A 22,050-nucleotide genomic window follows, 5' to 3' on the forward strand; every position below is an offset into this window, starting at 1 on the left:
TGTGAAACACGTTTGGGGTGGGGGAGGGGGCGCTGCCAAATCACTGTTTTCTAAGGCACTGTGCAACATTGTTTTTAACCTTAGTCATTCTAGGTCATTGTAAATGGGGTAGAGATTCCGGAGTCCTTGAACATAGAGCTGTTTAGTAAGTTGTAATCTGGGCTCCCTTCTGTGCCCGGGATAAGTCTCCTCCTCCCCTCTCCTTTGCATTTTTTGTTATCTTTGGCATTCCTTTTCTTTTCTTTTCTTTTCTTTTTTTGAAAAACATGTGCCTCAGTTGGAACTCATCCACGAGCAAAAACAACCCAAGTTTTCAAAGAGCCACAAGCATTGTGATAGGCCGCATCTCCCAGGGCTCCCGGCACTCACAGAGATCCAGGCAGGAAGGCTTCTTGTTAACTGTAAAACAAACTGACATTTTCATATCTGCAGTTTAAGGCCCCAAAGACTGGTACAGCTCAACTTTGTGATAAAGCCAGTCAAGGGACTGGCCATAGGAGGAAAACCAGTGTGAGTGGAGGAGGTCTGGCAAAGAAAAGCAAAAGATACATGCCAACTTTAGATTGGGGGGGCGGGAGGTTCTCAGAGTACTTCATTAGCAACCAGACAAAAAAAGGCAATCTTGAGACAGTTGCTTCTCCTTGAGTTTATAAATTGCCATTTCTTTTTCCAAAAAGCTCAAGTATAAATTTTAAGAAGAGGGAGCTGTAATAAAGAAAGGATCAGTTCCTTGTAGTTATGTGGGTTTTTGTTTTTCTATTTTTTTTTTCTGTTGGCTTGCTTGATTTTAGGAAAAAAATACATTTTGAGGAGAAACCATACTAATGAATTTTTTTCTCTAAAATGTGTATTTCACATACTTCTCTGACTAGACTATAATACATCATTGGAAAGCCAAACTATCCTAGAAAATGTCAGGCTATAGTTATGCTTGACAAGCCAATATGGAATCACTTTTGAAAGGTTTGGTTCATTCTGGGGTGGTTTTCTTTACTTCTGGACTTTACTGTTAAGCTAGCAAATGCCATTTTCTGGAACCTCATCCACTTTCCAATTTCCTGCTTCTCAAATATTATGGCTTAGGGGCTGGGAAGGTGGCTCAGTGGTAGAGCGCTTGCCTTGCATGCTCAAGGCCCTGGGTTCGATTCCTCAGCACCACATAAGCAAAAAGAAAAAAGCCGGAAGTGGCGCTGTGGCTCAAGTGGTAGAGCGCTAGCCTTGAGCCGAAGAGCTGAGGGACGGCGCCCAGGCCCAGAGTTCAGGCCCCACGACTGGACCCAAAAAAAAAAAAATACTATGGCTTAGAAATCCTAGGTTATTAGAGTCATGGCAAGAGGGGGCCAAAGTGATTTCTCCCAAGAGGCTAGAGGCTGAGTGTGGCCTTTGACCTTCACTTTGCTCACTAGAATCCTTGGGCAGGCTTTTCCACAGTTCTTGACCACTTTGCAGAGAATTACGTGACAAGCAAATGGGGGTACTGTTGAAGTTACAAAAAAAAAAAAACGGTGAATTTATACCATAGAATTTGGATAGCTGATAGAGATTTCTATGGGATACTGAGGTTATAGGTAACTTCATTTATTTGGACTCTTTGGCTTAAAATTTCCCGTTTCCCCAGGGTCATCCAATGGGTTGAAATTGCATTTCTTTGTCATTTTAATTAATTTATAAGTTTATCCCTGTTAGAGTGGATAGAATTTCACTACAGAGAAAACAAACACACAAAAAGATCCATATTCTATTAACTGTCACGACCATACTTTGTACTTATATGTCTTCCTTTCCATATTTCTTACAGGTGCATTTGTGAACATGACTTGCTGCTTTTTGCAAATTTACACTATCTTATTTTTAAATACATTATCTTATTATCATTTTCCTTATTATCATACATCTTTATGACTTGCAGGGATTTTGTTTTGTTTTGTTTTGTACCTGTAACTAAGGCTTGAATTCAGGACCTTGCATTGTTGCTTGGTTTTTCTTTTTTTGTGTGTAAGGCTGACATTCTACCACTTGAGCCACAGTTCTACTTCTAGCTTTTTGCTGATTAGAGATAAGAGTCTCAGGGGGTAGCCTGGGCTGGCTTTGAACCTTGATCCTCAGATCTCAGCTTTCTGAGTAGCTAGGATTACAGGTGTGAGCCACCAGTGCCCAGCCTTACGACTACCCTTTGAATGCATACAGAATATTTTACTGAGTACCTATATAATATTTGCTCAATTATTTTCTCATTATTAGACCTATAGATTATATTCAAATTGTTATTACACTGCTATTACTACTACTAGCAATAATTCTGCAATGAAAATTTCCTGAACACAGTCTTCGTTTGCTTCATTGTTCTGAGATTATTTTGTTAGATATTATGGAAGCGAACTACCAATAAGATTATGACAGCTTCACATCAAGTCTTCAAGAAGGAAACTTTTGAATGATAGTCCTTGACCTTTATGTGTATTTCTTGTTTTATTGAAAGAAAATGATTTTTTTTCTTAAAAAGCCAAGAGGAATACTGTCCTGAATCTATAAGCAGAAATAGTATCTTGTCTGAGCCTTCTGTGATGTGGTACACTTCTGTATTCCCAGCTACTGGCCCCAAGCTTCAAGCCAGGGCAAGCAAAGTTAGCAAAACAACAAACAGAAGTACTGGGGCCATGGCTCAAGAGATAGAGCATTTGTCTAGCATGTGTGAAGTCCTGGTTTCAATCCCCAGTGCAGAAAAGAAGGAAGAGGAGGAGGAAGAAAAGGAAAAAGAGGAGGAGGAGAGGGAGGAGGAAACTCATTTGGCATATGACATATTAGTAGAAAGAAAAGTTTAGCTTTCTCCAATGGGTGAAAGAGACAAAAGTCTGGCAGAGACAGGAAGAAAAGACGTGCCAGGAAGAGGATTCTCTGGGTGGGAAGAAAGAAGGAGCCAGTATAAACTTCCTAGAATTACAGGGAGGTTGGGCTCTTTGAGTAGAGAGGCTGTTTAGTTTCAAGTCACTGCCTATTCCTTATGAGGATACAACCCTTTATTTCCCAAGAGCTTAAGGAAAAGGAACAACCTCTCTTAGGAACTGGAAATAGTGGAATTCAAAGCAAGAAGGCTGGAGATTGGTCCTGGGGGTGCTGAGCACAGACCAAGTCAGTCTGGGGAACATCATATGGAGCTCACAGAACCAGGGAGACAATGCTGAAGCCACTATCTCTAAAGACCCCAGTGGTTCAGGTTTATAACAGTAATGGCTGAAGTAATGTACCTGAGCCCCTAGACAGCAGACCCATGTGTTACAATCATGGTATTAGGTCCAGGCCTGGCTATTCTGAACTCATAAATTATATTTGATCAAAAATAAAATTTTAGCAGTGATTCTATCAACTCCAGAATTGGTATTTCAGAAGCAGAGTCGATATATGGTATTTTCTGATCCAGGCTTGAATTAGATTTTTTTTTTCTCTCCTGCTTTGAGATAGGTTCTAGCTGTGTAGCCCAAGATGGGCTCCAAAGGGCAAGAATCCTGGCTTGGTATCCTAAGTAGTTGGGATTATAGGCATGAGCCACCACAATCAGCCTTGAATTTAAATATGCACTTCTTCCTCTGACAAGTATTTGCAAGGCTACCTGGAACATTGGACCAATGTTTGCAGAAAGGGATGTGACAAATGACTTTTTTTTTTTTTTTGGTCAGTCCTGGGGCTTGAACTCTGGGCCTGGGCATTGTCCCTCAGCTCTTCAGCTCAAGGCTAGTGCTCTACCACTTGAGCCACAGTGCCACTTCCGGCTTTTTTCTTTTTGCTTATGTGGTGCTGAGGAATCGAACCCAGGGCCTCAGGCATGCAAGGCAAGCGCTCTACCACTGAGCCACCTTCCCAGCCCTCATGACTATTCTTTTTTTTTGGTCGGTCCTGGGGCTTGAACTCTTGGCCTGGGCATTGTCCCTCAGCTCTTCAGCTCAAGGCTAGCACTCTACCACTTGAGCCATAGCACCACTTCCATTTTTCTGGTGTTTTATTGGAGGTAAGAATCTCACAGACTTACCTTCCTGGGCTGGCTTTGAACTGTGATCCTCAGATCTTAGCCTCCTGAGTAGCTAGGATTACAGGTGTGAGCCCTGGCCTCTAGCATGAGGCCATGACTCTCAGAGTTAACACATCTAGTTGAGGACTTGTTATATGAAATGGTTAATGAAAGCCCTCCACCATTTGTCTTTGCAAATTAATGCACTACCTTATCTTAGTCTGGACATCTGGGGCACTGTGGCATGCAGATGTATACACACACACACACACACACACACAGGGACACATGCATATCCTTATGAAGGCATACAAGTAATGCAGCAATATGCATACATAGACAGTAACTAGCACTGCTTTCAAGGGGTCCATAAGAATTCAAGGGTCTCTGGACCTGGGAAATGTGACTTCTGGCTTTCTGCTATTCCTGCCTGCACAGGTACTGTTTTAATTTGTTTAACAAGGACTCGGGCTGGTATGTAGTTCAGTGGAAAAGCACCTGCCTAGCAAATACAATATCCTGGGTTTGATCTCCATTACCAAGAAAAAAAAGACCCTCCTTTCCCCAAAAAGAGGAGCCTTTTATTTTTCATTTTTAAAAAGAACTCTGCAATGTGTTAAGTTAGATAGTGTGAAAAGCGTACATGAGCCATTGTTGGCATTTGGCAGATACCCTGGTGAAATAAGGATCTAAATTTCAATGGCAGGAATTGCCTCAAAGAGTCAACAACAAGGGGAACAAACATTATGTAATATTATGGCATGTATTATATTATAGTTAGCAATTTTAGAACATAAGCGATCCGGCTTCAGTGGTTCATACCTATAAACCTAGCCACTCATCAGGCTGGGAATGATGGTTCAAAGCCAACCCAGGGAAGGAAAGTCCATGAGACTCATCTTCAATTAACCACCCCCAAAGCTGGACAAGGAGCTATGGCTTAAGTAGTAGAGTGCTAGCCTTGAGAGAGAGAGAGAGAGAGAGGAAGAAAAAAAAGCTCAAGAACAGCACCCAGGCCCTGAGTACCCACGGGCCTCAGTACCAGTAGAAAACAAACCAAAAACACAAACAACAAAAACAGAAAACCCAAAAATCAAAAGCAATGAAATGTATTCTAACCCCTTTGTACATCACCTTTATAATCACACAAAGAAAAAGGAAAAACACACCTAAAAGGAAGGCCACCTGGATAATATTGAAGCCTGGCCAGACAGAACAGGGGAGTGGTGCGTCCAGCAATCTAGAGGATGAGGTACCCGTAGTAGCTGCTCCTTACAGAGTCTCTAATAGGTGGTGGATCCTACTCTAGGTGCTCACATCATCTTAAAAACATACACTAGTATATGCAAGGTGGCATATAATAATTCTAAAAATTCAATTCATTCCAAGTTCCCACAGCTATTTCCCAGCTAATCTTGTAAATTACAATTTTGAACTCCATTCCTCCTAAACCCAAAGCTCATGTTTTCTCTATGCTATTAGTTTTTGACCTTTTTGGGGTCATTTGAGAGCTTGATAAAAGCTATGAAAAATGCATGTGACCATAAAAATGCAAATGCACACATAGATGGAGAAACCAACATACAATTTCAGGGAATGCAGACCTCCCAGAGGCCCTAGCCCATGGCTTCCCTTCTATCCACCATGCTGCAAAGGCAGATGGGCTGCATTTCCCTACATTCTTACTACTGCATATGAATTGTACAATGTGAGGGTTCCATACATGCATATTATGTACTTTCAGAACATTCACCTGCTTATTATTCTTTCTTGTCCTCTCTTCTCCACCCCCTCCCAATCTTTCTTACAATTAAAAAAAATAGTTTAATCCCATGTTTTCTTTTTTGCTGTCCTTGTTGGTTGTGGGGTTTGAACTCAGGATCTGGGTGCTTCCCTGAGTGAGTTCTTTTGCTCAAGGCTAGCGCTCTACCACGTTGAGCCACAGCACCACAACTGGTTTTCTGGTGGTTAATTGGAGATAAGAGTCTCACAGGGACTTTTCAGCCTGAGCTGGCTTCAAACCATGATTTTCAGATCTCAGCCTCTTGATTACCTAGGATTACAGGCATGAGCCATTATGCCCAGCTTTTCCCATGCTTTCTTAAAGTTTTAGCAGCCAAATCTGTATAGAGATGCATTTTCTTCAATCAAGTACCAAATTTAATGTGTGTGCGTGTGCATGTGTGTGTGCACACACACGCACACACACACACACACACACACACACACACATACACACACACGGGTGCTGGTACTGGGGCTTGAAGTCAGGCTGGGCACTGTTCCTTAGCTATTTTACTCAAGGCTGGCACTCTAACGCTTGAGCCACATCATCACCTCTGACTTCTTGGTGATTGATTGGAGATGACTCTTTTGGGCCCAGGCAGACTTTAAAGGGTGATCTTGGGTTCTCAGCTATTTGAATAGCTAAGCTTACAGGTGTGAGCCACCACCTGCTTCCAACTTACTTCTTGAACTAACTTATTTTTTCTTAGTTAAGAAGGAGCTTTTTTTGGTATTTGAATGTATTGCATTCAACCCAATACATTTTAGGCAGGTTTGACACCACTTAGGTATCCTTTGGTACAGTTCTGCATGGTAAATACAAGCTTAGGAGCTTATGGTGCTTTCCAGAATTTTCATCTTGTCTAGACAGACACACTTTCTGATTTAGCATCTTCCTTTCTGCCTCCCATCAACTCATCCTCAATTCTGTCACTTTGCAAGAACTGTTGTCTACTTCTCATGTGGTCCCCAATCCAAAATGTGCTTAAAATTGGATCCATTAGGGAGCATTTGGTTTAGAATAGAATTTCCTTATTTGAGACTGAAATAACATTACAATTTATATTACAATTAAAATGCAGCATAGAACTTAGAAATAATATAGGTTTTTTTCTTGCACATCAACAACTTCACATGGTGTTTTTTAGCATTTCTATTAATAAGCTTAGGGCTGGGAATCTGGTTTAGTGGTAGAGTGTTTGCCTAGCTTGCATGAATCCCTGGGTTTGATTGTTCGGTACCACACAAACAGAAAAGGCCTCAAGTAGTTCTGTGGCTTAAGTGGTAGTGTGCTAGCTTTGAGCAAAAGAAGCTCAGGGACAGTGCCCAGGTCCTGCATTCAAACCCCAGGACTGGCAAAAAAAAAAAGAGGCTTCATAATGAGGATCTGGATAAATGATGTACAAGGCATAGCTTTGTTCAACAAGCTTGGTCATTATAGAATGTTTGGAAAAATAGCAATACATAGAGAAGAAAACAAAATCAACTTCAATCTTATCATTACCTGCAGATGATACTTGTTAATTCTGTGTGAATAAAATATCTCTTATCTCTCCCTCCCTCTGTCTTTCTCATTTCTCTCTGTTATACATACATAATTAAGTGATCTTTAATATGGCAGGCATCCACATACATCTTAAAAACAACTGTTTTCCTATTTGCTGACTTTTTCTTTAAGATATAGCTAAAACTATGATAATAGTTTAAATCCTAAAAAATACACATAATAGTTACTATAGCACTAGATTTGTCACTGTAAGATGTAGATACAATATGAGATCCAAGTATTTGAAAGTTTTGAATTTAATGAAAACGAAGTAAAAGTGATGAGTCCCGGGTTCTGTTTTGACCATGTTTTTCTCCCTTTAGATCATATGACCACACACCCAGGGAGTTTGGAAGACAAAAATAAAATAAGTTTTATGAGAGTCAGGTCACAAGGAAAACAAAGAATGCCAGAGTAATCTGTCAAGTTTCACACTGTCATGCCTACAACTTCACAGCAAACCTTTGGGATTGACTTGTGACATCTCCAGAGGGGGAAGACAGGGCGCTAAAACCTCCTCCTGTTTTATTTCACTAATGTTTGAAGAATGTTGGTGGTCTTATAAGAGACCCTGAAGAGAGAGAGGAAGGAGTTGACATCAGATAATAGTCAAGGGGGGTGGGAGGAGGGGAGGGACATGATTTCCTTTGTCTAACAGAAAATAGAGCAGCTCAGTCCAGATTGAGTTCTTCTTGGAAATGAACATTTCTTAATGTGGCCAAAAAAAAAAAAAAAAAAAACCCACATCTATTAAAGCTTTTTTTCCCATTATGCATTGTATTTTCCTACATGTTTATGAAACATGTAGAAAAATACATACTATATATACACATATATAACATGTAATACGATATAATAAGGTATAGATGTATTTTATAAATAGGTATGCGCATATGGGAGGTTAACTGAATATTCATGTATATGTCTATCCTGAGTACTTTGGAGATGTTATCTGCTTGTGTTCTCTCAAAACCACTTATTTACTGGAATCGTGCAAGGAATTTTATTCAGTGGTGGAGAATCCTGGTTTCCCTGGGAACTGCTTGGTTAAAATCACTTCTGCTATGTGATTTAAGAGCTGAGCTGATGACAGAGTGGAATCTGGCTGGCGAAGAGCCCCTTTCCCCCCACCCTTCCCCATACTAACTAGAGGAGGTACCTTCCCCCCTTTAGCATGTACTGTGATGGGGACATGATTAAGTCATAGCCCAGTTTGACAGCCTCACACAGCAGATAGCATGTATGCGTATGTGTGTGTGTGTTATGTGCGCATGTGTGCACACGCTCTGTGTTTCATTCCCAACACTGAAAAAACAAAAGTCACAGTCCAGATGATAATTAATAATTGAAGGGAAAGTGAAACCCTGTGCTTGAAAGATGGGCCAGGTGCTATGGGAGTGCGAAGGAGGAGGCTGCAGCTGTCAGCGAGATTTTCACATGGAGCAGATGTCCCCAGAAAAGACATTGTGCTGTGCTGCCCTTCTGAATGAAGGGACCAAATATGGCCATGTTGCTGTGGAAGGTGTTTTGTTATTTGAAAAAGCAAATATTAAATAGGTGCTTCTTGGTGTTCAGAGTGATAGAGCTACAGCTGGGAATGGAAAGATCATACATGTGCATGCATGCAAACAGAAGTTCTGAGAGATCATTAACTCCCATCTCCACTTTTATACATGAAACAGAGGCTCAGACAACACCTTCAACTCAATGCAGAGCTGGCCTCTAATGCAACCCACTTTCATATTTATTTTCTCATAAAAATACAAAAGTAACAATGTAGCAGCCTACAGATATTTTTGTTGCTGTTGTTGTTGGTTGTGGAGCTTGAACTCAAGGCCTGGGCACTATCCCTGGGCCTCTCTATGCTCAAGGCTAGCACGCTACCACTTGAGCCACAGCATCACTTCCCGTTTTTGAGTGGTTAACTGGAGATAAGAGTCTCATGGGGACTTTTCTGCCTGGGGCTGTCTTTGAATCATGGTCCTCAGATCTCAGCCTCCTGAGTAGCTAGGATTATAAGTGTGAGCCACAGGCACCCAGCAGCCTACTGTTCTTTTCTACATGATTGGTTAGTTGTCTTATGGTATGAGAAATGGAGGCATGATAACAATGGTATTATCAAATCTTTTAAACCAGTGCATTTGAATACTTGCCATAGAGTTCATGACTACAGTTGCTACATCATTAATAACAGGCATCAGAATCTGTGTGCTTTCTGGTCCCTGGTATCTGAAGCAGCCCCTGGACCACAGCAATACTCTGCCAATGCACAGGAAATGAAAACTCTTCTACTTCCATTTTAGGGTAAAGAAGCCTATGAAATTTGAATTCAGTCAAGAGATCTGATTAGAAGTTGATTAGGAGAAGCATACATACAAATACCTTTGAAATGAAATTATGTCCCTTAATTATGGATTTGGAATTTTATTTATAAAACTCCAAGGTCTTTGAATTTCCCTTTGGCAGCTACATCGTGTTGGTGGCACTGAGAGAACACAGTGGTGGAGAATTCACGGCCCAATTGTGTGTTATATTCAGTTCAAGAGAGGTGTTTGTTGCTCTAGTGGTAAGTGTTTCTATTTTTTGTTTATCGGTGCTTGGGATCGAACCCAGGGCCTCATGAATGCTAAGCACATAATCTACCACTGAACTACACCATCTATATCTATTCTTTTATTTTTTTAACATTGGCTAAAACTTTATCTCACCCGGGATGAATTCTGTATGTTTCTATTCTTCCTTGTGTAACATAGGAATGGTGGTACCGTTTTACCAGCCTGTTGGGACCTATCAGAGATGATCTACAGATAAAGTGCCTATCATTTAGTAGGCACACAATTAATTGTGTCTATTACTATCACATCCTGCTTCAATTTTTATAAACACTGTTGTATGTCCTAACATAGTCATTTGTGACAGACACCTGTGAATTCTTATATAACATTTAACGTCTTAAAGCTCTAAATAGTAAAATTAAAAAATAGAGCAACCCTGTAGGTATGGCTAACTTCAGCATAGCTGTTTTCCTTCTTGGGAAAATATCACCATGTATTAGTAACTGATGTCAGACGAGGGTAAGAGCAACCTACAGTATAGTAGTGGAACTGGGTTAAAACAAATCTTATTTGTATTTATTTCTTCCCACTTTCTGATAGAATGAAGAGTTTTATTAGAAAATAATCAGGGTAGAGATCTCTTTTTACTTGTGCATTTTCTCTACCTTCACGACATAGACTCTTAATCTCAAATGTTTCTGGTTGACTTGGTTTTGTAACAGATAACAGTGAATTTTAAGCATAGTAGTTACCACATTCTTCATTCCGTGGGGAAATTGATTCGATAGGAGCAGTAGATTTTGAGTTCCAACCAGGAGCAATGTGTGTAGAAATTACAGCAGAAAAGATAACTTGGCAAAGTAAACAATATCTTTAGACCAGTTATCATTTCCTACACAGGAAGGGCAAGTGGTTGTTCTTCCACTATGTATCTTATTTTGTTAGAGACATAAATCTCTGTTATAAAGTCAGTTGAGGACTGGGCTCTGCAGCCTGATGAAACAGGTACTTGCTAGCTTTGCAAAGTTTCTGCACACTGGAAGCCTTCTTCTCAGTCCCGTCTCCTCAGGATGCTTTCATTAGAGGCTAGAGACATATGAGTTAATAGGGTTCATGATCCCATTCTGTTTTTCCTCGGAGCAGATCTCCTAAGAGTATTAATTTACGCATTCTATTTCAATTGAGACTTTAACATGAAAAATGTCAAATTGTTACCCACATAATTTTTGTCACTTATTAGAGGAGTCTCAGTTGTCAAATTCCCCTTCACCTGAGATGTTGCCTGAGATGAGTTCCAACTTCCCAGTGATCCCTGCTGAAATTAAGCACTTAGGGAAACCGCATACAAATCTCAACTTGTAGCCAAAAGCTACCTTTGAACCTTCGGTTCCTCCTTCACAGGAGACAAGTTTTATCCTGTTTGTTTGTAGACATGAGAGTCCAACAACCCAATTGTTTGTTTTGTATCAGCCATATAATTTCCCCTAATGGTTTGCTTTTCTAGGAAAAAAAAAAAAAGAATTAGGAAGAGTAAAAGAAAGGGTAATGGGTCCCAACTGTTTCAAGAGGACTCCTTGGAGTTTTCTAGGCCTTAGCCAGCCCCAAGGAAGGGAAAACTGGGCATTGGAGGAGGACTCCATATATTCCCATAGACCCCTCCATGTCCCAGTGGGGTTGACCATCCCCAGTGAAGGTGTGGCTCTGTGTATCTACATCAAAACCCAGATTAGAAGGCTGGAGGATGAATCCATTGACTGTAGCTGATTGCCCTTGATTGACCTTCCAGGGTCCAGCACAGAACAAGTTCTTCTTCATGAGCCCTCTCTTTCATTCTTGTTTTAGTCTCCTCATGCCATTTGTAGGCCTCTGCCAGTTGTTCAAGTACACAGGAGGAATAATTGTGCTCTCCCATTGGTGTCTGCTTTGCCACTCAAGTTGGAAGAAAGGGTAGTTAAGTTGAGCCCAGAGCAGCTTTCTGGACCTAAATGGGTACCTGCTTCTCCCTGGGAATGGTGGAATGGGCCAGCCAGCCTCCTCTCTGGAATCTAGGCTCCCTATAGAACACAATTGAAAAGTGGTTCTCTCTCCAGAGAACCTCTATTTGAGGGTTTTTTTTTTCTTCTCAGAGAGAAGGATAAGAACCCAGATGCTCTAAAAATTCAAGTTTCCCAAATTCAGGGGATTTTGCTGCACCCTGGCTTTTTTTTCTCTAATACAAGAATTCCCAGGGCAAATAAGGCACACCCTCTTCCCCCTCACCTCAGAGATCATTTACTACTCTGCTCCATATCATTCTATGGTTTTGCATATCTATTTATTGAAGAAAGAAAGGAAGAAAGAAAGGAGGGAGGGAGGGAAGGAGGAAGGGAAGGGAAGAGAAGGGAAGGAAGGAAGCAAGCAAGCAAGGAAAGAAGGAAGGAAGGAAGGAAGACTGGAAGATTAAAATTTCCACAAGGCTCTGCATGACGGGCCTATTGTCCCCCTTCACCTCCCCCCTCTTTCTGAATGCCAGCTTCAGAGCCCCTTCAATACCCTCCCACCTCAGCCTGGCTGGCCTGCTCCTGCCTCAGCTCCTTGCACAAGTTCTACTTTCTTTCTGGAATTCTCTTCTGCATAATCCATATGCTTATCCCATGCCTTCCTTCCCAAATACTACTGTTCCTGACCATTCCATGTGAAACTGCACGTGTACTAGCCAACCCCTTCTCCTGCTCTTTCTCTGCTTTCTATGTATTCAGCGCCCCCATTGCTATTGAATGTACTGTTAAAGCAAAAAGAATCAAGAGACCATGAACTTGAGGTTGCATCATCGTTTGAACTCTGACTTACACTGTACCCAAACACTACCCAAACAAATGGAAATGTAACTTAATATATATATATATATATATGTATATGTATATTAATCAACAGCCAGAGTTCAGCTAGTCAAAAGCAGCAGGGTGTCAGCCAATCACAAGCAGCCAGCTCATCCTACTATGCCCAAGTAATGATGAACCTGGCAAGAGTTAGTCAGGTGATGGCTCTATTTTGCTTCTGAGTTTGAGATGCTTTCCTTTTTGGGGGTACTCTCTGAACGACCTCTGGGTTGGAGTGCCATCGATTTTTTTGATCCTTTGTACAAGTAAACTCTGCTGATTTATTTTACATTTTGCTTGTGACAATATGCAGTTTGAGAACACATCATATTACCTGCTGGGTTTTTTTTTATGCGAACCCCCCCCCCACCACAGCAGGGATTTTTTAATTGTCTTAGTTCATTTCTGTGACTCCCATGCCTAGACTCGGTGTGCAACACACAGTTGCGTGCTTACTGAACATTTGTGGAGTAAACGAATGCATGAATGAAAAATGGCCACTTAGAGACATTTGTGACTGTCTTCAGCCAAGGAACCCAACTCATCTTCTCTCAAGGGTTCTGCTGTTCTCAGAGTACCCCTAAGGAAGATCGGAGGTACTGCCCAGATTCTGCTTGTGACTCTGAAAGCTGGAAATACTTTGGATCTTATTTTGTTGGCTGTGGACCTGGCTGGGGGTGCAGCCAGTGTTCCTTGGGTCTTAGTGTGCATTAGCTGAGTATATAAAGCCTCACTCTCCTGTGGGTTCAGAAGAGGTCATAGTTAAGATGAATCATGAAAGCTGTCAGTACACCCACACCATATGCAATCATATAAGATGTGTAGACCTACTCATTACCTTGCCCATGTAATTGTAACCCCTCTGTGATGGTATTTTCACAATAAAAAATAAATAAAGAGCAATAACATCAAAAAATAGGATGTGTAGACCTCTACCCATTTCTGCCCCCCCCCCCCCAACCATTAACTGCTCTGTGTGTTCTTTGTGCCAACATTGCCCAGCACCAAAGCCACCATAGTCTCCTCTGCTCTGTGTCTTTGGGCTCTGGAGGAAGAGGCTAACTCTGTTTCTGCTTAGGACTGTGTTTAATGATCCCATAGTGAAACCTTCTGCTTAGAGTTTATGGGGAAATCCCTAGCTGCTGAGACACAGCATTTTGTCTTCAATTTCTCATTCTCCCTTCCAGTTGCTCATGATAAAAACACCCCCCCTCAGACCCTGCACCCAACACAGAAGTGTCTGTGCAAACATGTTAAGATAGAGTGGAGGAAGCTATCACCTGGGTGCCAGCAGTTCCCGGTCTCTAGCTTTATAGCACGCTTTTGTAGTTTTATCCCCATGTGACTTTGGGAATCTCACTATTTGGCTCTTAAGTTCGCTCATAGTATATCAGGAGGCAACTTTTGCTTTCCCTTCACAACATGAGAGCATACTTGGGAACACACCTGGAATACTTTCAGGGGCTTGTGGGAAGATAATCCTGTACATTCTTGTGCACAAACTCACTTCTTTCTTATTGTACAAGTCCTAACTAGAGTTAAGACCTCCACGTCTTTGAAAGTCAGCTTACTTCTTACATCTCCTCCTGAAATATTTCCTGGTAGAGAGAGGGGGAAAAAATACCATCCTAAAAGTTATCCTCTACTTCAGTATCTTCGAAGGAGCTGGCTGTAACTCAGCTTGGATGTAATGGAACGAAGCAAGGCTTCTGAAGTGAGCGGTATCTAGCGCTTGGGTTGTAACTCCTGAGTGGACAGCCAACCATGCCTCCTCTACCGCCTCCAGATCACCAGGCTGCTGTGGGGCCTCTGTATGCTGTTTGCTGAGTCCTCAGCCTCTGGTCTTGTTCCACATCCTGCCTGCTGTATGGAGCTTTGGAACAGAAAAACAAGACAAAACAAAAACAAATATGTGCTGAAACTTCCAACTTGTCCTTCTCCTTGAAAATACCTCAAAGCAGACAATGCACCCCCACCATTCCCAACATTGAGGAGTGACTATTCTCAGAGGAAGCAGAGGGAAAACACAGGGTTTGTCATTGCCAGCAACAATGGCCCTCAGTTTTCACCCCGATTTTCACAAACACTCTTTTTACAATCCTTGCTGCTAGCCCTCACAGGTTACAAGACAGTCTACACATGGGGCTCAGGCCCTTTTTCAGGAACCTCAGTCTGGGGAGCAGTATTAACTGAAAGTCTTCACTAAAGACTTTGGTTCATCGTCCACAACTTTCTATAGATGAACGTTTCTTGTGGAAAGGATATGCTGACGCTGCTGCCGTGGGAGTCCATCTTCGCTGTGAACTGTTTTTGTTATCAAATAGTTTTTAGCCTTGTGATTTGAAACAAACTTTCACAAAGGGTTGAATGTGATCAACTCAAAACAAACAGGGGGGAGGGATGGGGGGAAGCCCTGCATGCTTCAGCATTTTAATAAGTGAAAAAAATATCAATGCATTGTTCAGCTCAAATTCACAACAGCCTAAGTGGCTGACACCGATTCTACTTGGAATCACTGCTGATTTATTTACCCTGGAATAAAGGCAGTGCCATTATGTCTTGGTGACAACACAAACAGGCTTTGGCCAGGTCTGTGCATAGTTTGGGGATGAAGAAAATAAGTTTTGAAAGGCAATGGGCACTGCTGATTATAGATTTTTATTAGAAACAGATGTGGGACTATGGCTTTTAGTGGTAAACCCACTGTTAGTGAAACAAGTCAGCTGACTGAGAACCATAATGTCTTCTTTCTTAGGAAGGAGAAATGTTAACTAATAGAGTTCATAATCTCTTTCTTCAAGGGACTGCCCAGTGATCCAAAGCAAATTCTGAAGAAATTTGTGCAGATGTTGAAGAGTGTACTGTGAATCTACTAGCACTATTTTTGTGAACACATCTTTAGGTTAAGGCAGAGTTTTAGAAAGTAATTATAGGCTGAATGTTGGTGGCTCAAGCCTATAATCCTATCTACTCTGGGGACTGAGATCTGAGGATTGTAGTTCAAAGCCAGCCCAGGCAGGAAAGTCCATGAGACTCGCATCTCCAATTAACCACCAGAAAATGGGAAGTGGAACTGTACTTCAAAGTGGGAGAACCTTATGCTTGAGTGAAAAAGCTCAGGGACAGTGTCCAGGCCCGGAATTCAAGACCCATGACCACCACCAACAACAACAACAACAAAAAGTAATTATGAAAACCTTTTTCTTCAATCACTATAGGACACTTTGAAATTCTCCACTTTCCATTAAGTTTGTGACTATTGCCTGCACCAGTTTTTTTTTTTCCCCTTCTAGACAGAGTGATGCTAATTCCAAGTTATATGCTAAAGGATGGTCTCATATATTCCGAGGTCATTTTTCCTCCCTTGAAGGGCATTTCAAATACCATGCTCCCTGCTTGTGGGCTGGGTCAGCTAGGGAGGAGATTATAGGCATCCAGATTATTCCTACCTCCTTGTGACATCCAGTGTGTTCTGATCATTTTTGGAGACTCCTTCACTCAGACTCCCCAGAAGTTTCCCATGACACGTCCCATCATCAGTGAGACTGGTCAGAGCTCACTCATGTAGCCTCCCGTGGCCACACCCAGCTTTGCCAGAGACTGGGGCATGGAGTTCTTCACTGTGGTTACTATTTATGGACCAGTAAAAAATCAGCTTTGTAGGAGAGGGAAGGAATTTAAGAATAGCTAGTGGCAGCACCAGACTCATGTTATTCTAACGCCAGGGTGTGAGAGTTCTTTTCCTCTTCACTTTTCTTTAAGTGTAGTGCTGTCAGACTTTTGATTTTTGTCAATTTGATGGATACTCATTTATTTCTTAAATTTGATATGCATACCCTGCTCCTATTTGCTCCCTCACAGATAACCATTCTAATGCTATTTAAGTCTGTTTATATTTTGCTTAATGCATATTATATAGTATGCATCTATTTTTAATTTATGAAATTAATTTGTTATATTTCACTAAGTCCTGTGGTTTGGGGACTGACTTATATTGTTATCTATGACATCTATTCTGTTGCTTCTTATTGCTACCTAGCGTTCTGTGGTATGAACCCACACATAGGACTCTCCAGTGCTTAAATGTAGTCAACTTGCCTGGTATGGATGAAGCCCTAAGGGCAAACCCCAGTACCATCACCAAAAAAGAATCAAATCAAATCAAATCTAGTAGTTGACAAAAAAAAAAAAAAAAAACAACCAGAGATTCTTTGATTTGATTATTGCTCTTTGATCAGAATCCAAATAGGTGTAAACCTCCTTGGGTATTTATGCCTTGGGATTACATGAGTTTTTCACCCTTTCTGGGGAGTGGAGGGGTTAGAGATTAGAAAAGCTGTGTAGCCATTGGGGATTTAGAGGTGACTGGAGGTGTGGCCCAGTGGTAGAGTGCTTGCCTAGCTCTGAGCTCAAGTCCAAATACACAAACCCTCTGCAAAAAAAAAAAAAAAAAAAAAGGTTCTTAGGCATGTAACGTAGATCTTATATCTATGCCCATACCAGCCTGAGCATCTCTGAAGCTAAGTATGGTCAGGCCTGGCTAGTATTTAGATGGGAGGGCTTGAAACCCCATGACAATGGCCTCAAGGGATGGCAGCTCAGGCAGTTCAGGTATGTAGGCACTTCTTGAAGCATTGTCTCCTGTGGCATCAGCACTGTCTGGATTTGGAATACTAGATCTAATGAGCTCTCCAGGTGGTAGGAGTCTGTAGGAGTCTGGAAACCACAGTGTGTCCTCTACCCTGACTGTCCAGACCAGTACCTTAGCTCCACTCCTTTGACTCTTAGCTCTGACGTATCCAGCATATGTCTTTTTATCTTTGGGGGAAACAAGGTATCTTTTACACACCCCATCTGCATTCAAAGTCAGAAAATGTGTGACCCTACATGGACAGTGCCAAGATCGAGAAATCTCTCAGACATCCTCTATTATGTTCTCTTGCTAACAGCTGTGCCTAGGGGCTGCAGAGTCTGCCCAGGTAAGTGATAGGTTCCCCTATGCATGATTGTCATAGTAACTTGACAATGCCTTTACCCTCTGTTGGTCAGTTTTCTGTAACCGTCACAAAATGCCTGAGACAATCGACTTATAGAGAGAAAATATTTATCTTTGCTTACAGTGTTGGAGGTCTAGTCAAGGATCAATTGATCCCCTTGCTTTGAGCCTGTGGCAAGGCAGCACATCCTGGCAAGAGCACTTGTTAGAAATTTTAAAACGTGCTTACATCAGGAACTGAGGACAAAAAAGGAAGAGGAAGGTACTGGCATCCCACAATCCCCTGAGAGAAAACATCCCTGGTGACCTGGAGACCTCCTATAAGGCCCTACCTCTTAAATAATGCCAAACTAGGATCAAGCCTTTAACACACAGGATTCTGTGGGTTAAACTGTAGCATCCTTTTACCCCAATACGGGGACTCTTGTTTGTAGGAAAAACAAGGGAGCATTGAAGTTACAGGTAGGCCAGACAGCAACTTGTACTGTTTGTACTTGGATCAGAGGTGGGAAAAGCCAAATACAGAGTAAGTACTCAAGAATGGCCTTCACCTGGCTCATGATGTTTCTGGATGAAGACATCAAGATCTCTTAAAACCTGTACCTTAGAAGAGGGTTTGCTGTCTCACCTTTATAGGTGGCAGGCCCTCAAATTTGTGGCCATATCTCCTTTTTGCCCTCAGAGATGAGTGATGTTCCATAACTTCAGTCACTAAACCTCAAACACTAGCCTCAGCACTATGACTACACTCCATCCTGTGAAAACCACAGGGCTTAGCAGTGGGGCAGAAACAGATTATGAAGGATGTGCAATGATCAGTTTGTTTACACCAGCTCCCCACAGCCAAGGAAGAGGGATCATTATATATTTTTGTCTCTCAGCCTTGAATTTGTGCTTTTCCCTTGAATATCTCTGCCTGCCTGGTGACATATATTCCCCAATTCGGTATTTGATGGTTGCTTTTTATTTTTACTTACTTTCTAGGTGTCTTTGGGAACGGGCTCCTGAGTAGAAAGAAAATAGGAATCTTTTTCTTAGTATGGGATCATCCCGTACAAATGGAAAAGCCAGGCCTACCCTGTCCTGAGCATTGGGAGGTTACAAATTGCAAGCCAGCTCCTTTGCAGGAGAGAGAGTAAGCAAGCTTGCTTCTGCTACCCTCTGCCTGTGAGGGGCGGGGCCCCTGCTGCTCACCAGAGACCTTTCATGTTCTTTGCTTCTAGGTGTGGGCTGTGCCCATCAACACTACAGGTGGGTCCCCAGCAAGGGCCAAACACGCAGCTGCACAGCCCAGGGACTTTGAGCTGTTTGCAGCTCTCCTCTCTTTGTATCCCTGCCAACTTACACACACACACACACACACCTGGGCTTTCACCAGCTGCTGGCTCACTCCAACCCCCTTCTCACCACACCACATGATCTCATGTTCATTACACCTGCTCGCCTTGCCTAAATAAGGCCTAGGGAAGTTTGAACAAGGCCTACCTTATTCAGGCATGAAACAGCCAACTCCCACTAATTTCATGGCAAATTATGAGAGATTAAGGTTTACTGTGAAGAAAGGCCAGCCCTGACGATTAATCAGCTTGGTCATTTGGGGATCAAATTAAATTGGACCTGATACCTGTGCACTAAAATGGAATCAAATCCTCTCCTTTGGCATGGTGTATGCTTTGTACGGAGAATACAAATTCACCTGTCTCCACCTTCCTTCCTTGCGGGGAGATGTTGGTTTATGATTTGAAATCATAGCAAAGAGAGGAGTCAAGTACTAAAGTTTAGGTTTCTAAAATGAATTCAGTGAACTGGATTCTGTCCAGTTGGACAAAGATTTATCTTCCACATCATTTGCCTAAGAAACTCTCAGGTGCTGAGGGCTAGAAGTCCTGGCAATACCAGATCTATATCTGCAGGGAGGATAAAATCCAGTACAGATAAAGCTAAAAATGTCACCATCTAGCATAGAAAGAGAAGGTTGAGTCTATTTTGAAAAATGAGTGGCATTTGGCACTTCCTTTGTTTGGGAAGACACTGTGGTCTGATCTGTAGTCCCCATGTTGTTTTTAATTGGGTTGAGCATTGTTTTGCACCAGTATTGCTCCTGACATTGTGCATGTGAGTACAGTCCAAGGCTAAATGAGGCAGTCATTTTTGGAAACTGCCAACAAATATGAATAACTTTCTGAGGCCAACTTTTCTCAAGGAAGTAATAAAAGTACTTTTGTGGCTAATGGCAGAGCACATAAAAGTCTTTTTCTGGCTTCCTGACTGGCTGGTGACTCCAGACATGAAATATAACTTATCAATCCATTGCCTTTTTTAAAATGTGGTTTCTTTGCCAGGGTGTTAATCAATCAACATGTAAGTCACAAGGACTTCTTTTGTGTTTGGTGTGATTCATTGCCACTTCTCTGACTCACAAAAGGACAGAGGAGATGAAGAATAGGGAAGAGAATTAACATACAGGTAAATAGTCTTGTTCTTTTAAACAGAGTATTGTTTTCCATAGTCACTGGAGTGACCACTAAGGTTTTGATGTAGTTTTCAAGTTTTAGATTGCTAGTAACATTTAGTTCTTAACACGCCCCCTCCCCCCTCCCCCTCCCCCCCCCCCCCCCCCCCGCCAGGCGCGCGCGCGCGCGCACACACACACACACACACACACACACACACACACACATGAGCATCCACACCTGTAGAATGGGAGCCATCAGTTCTGCTTGCTAATGTTTCCATTCTCCTTTTTGGAAACCAAGGGATCGTGTTAATTTAACATCTTGAATGTAGGCCTGCCTGTGTGTCTTGTTTTCACATTTAGTGAAATGTGAGTGGAATTGGATTTCCTGTCTGAGCCAAAGCATCTAATCAACAGTACGCTCATCTGGGCACCTCTGTCTTTTCCTGCCCCTGAGCTTTGATAAGGAGGCTCTTTGCCAAATCAACCCAAGGAGGAAGCCTTCCCAGAAGAGTCACTTGAGTCTTCAGTGGTCTTTGCTTGAGGAAAATAGTTGTAATCGCAGAGGTAATAATAGATCTTTTTCTTTCCCTCTTTTTACTTCGTTTTTTGTTTGATTTTTTTTTATTGCCAAGGTGAAGTACAGAGGGGTTACAGTTATATTAGTAAGGTAATGAGTACATTTCTTGTCAATCTTGTTACTCCTTCCCTCAATTTTCTCCTACTTTCCCTCCCCACCCTCCCCCGCCCCAAGTTGCACAGATCGTATTATATACTGTGTGTATCGCTGTTGCATTGGTCCCCCCTTGTCCTTTGTCTCACCATTCTGTTGTTTCCTTTCTCTTCCCTAATTTAAATAAATGTATATACAATACCAGGGTACCCAAAGCAATTACAGTGACAACAGGGGATATACCATAGGGGAAAGAATGTACAAAAGAAACAAAAAATTGGTCAATGGCTTGCATGCAGGGCCTGGACACTGTCCCTAAGCCTTTTTTCTCAAGGCTAGTGCTCTACCACTTTGAGCCACAGCTCCACTTCTGGTCTGAGGTTGGTTAATGGGAGATGAGTCTCAGGAACTTTCCTGTCTAGCTTGGAACCACGATCCTCATATCTCAGCCTCCTGAGTAGCTAGAATTACAGACAGGTGTGAGCCACTGTGCCCAGCTCCTTTTGTTTCTTTGAAATCTACTGAGATTTAGGGTAAGTTTTCCTTAGTATTTTTTAAACACTAACTTAATATTAGTGAGAATTACCTTGCTCATCCCACGTACTATTTTTGTGAGGGAAAAAGTCTAGTCTACTCTGAGGCTTCTGGAAAACTGAGTGATGTGATAACATCTGGACTCAACTTTCCTAAGTGGAAGCAAAAGCTCAAATGAAAGAGCGGTGGACATGGAGTACAAGGTGACTTGCCAGATAGCAAGAGGCTATTGGAAGATGCCAGTGTTTGAAGTGGCATCCACTTGGTTCAATCATGGCTACCTGCAATTGGATGGACATTGTGAGTGTCCATTGCTTTGAAAAATAAGCCAATCCTAATTTAGGTAGTCTAATTTCAGTGTACATAGCACCATTTTCTCATGAAGGTCAAAGAAAAGTATATATATATATATATATATACATATATATATATATATATGTAGAATTGAAAAAGATGTAAGATATAGCATGCATGTATAAGTCTAGCTCTAAGAATCTGCCATTGACTATAAGTATGACTACTCCCTTTTCCACTGTGGACCAACTCTGAGCTCAAAGCTCGCTTTTCTTTCCTTGCTACCATTATTTCACATGAAATGGGGAAATTTTTAAATAAATACTTTGCTAGAACCATATAGAAAGAGAC

This window comes from Dipodomys spectabilis, unplaced genomic scaffold, assembly GCF_019054845.1.
Source record: "Dipodomys spectabilis isolate Male_0828 unplaced genomic scaffold, ASM1905484v1 ptg000045l, whole genome shotgun sequence".
Taxonomy (NCBI): Eukaryota; Metazoa; Chordata; class Mammalia; order Rodentia; family Heteromyidae; genus Dipodomys; species Dipodomys spectabilis.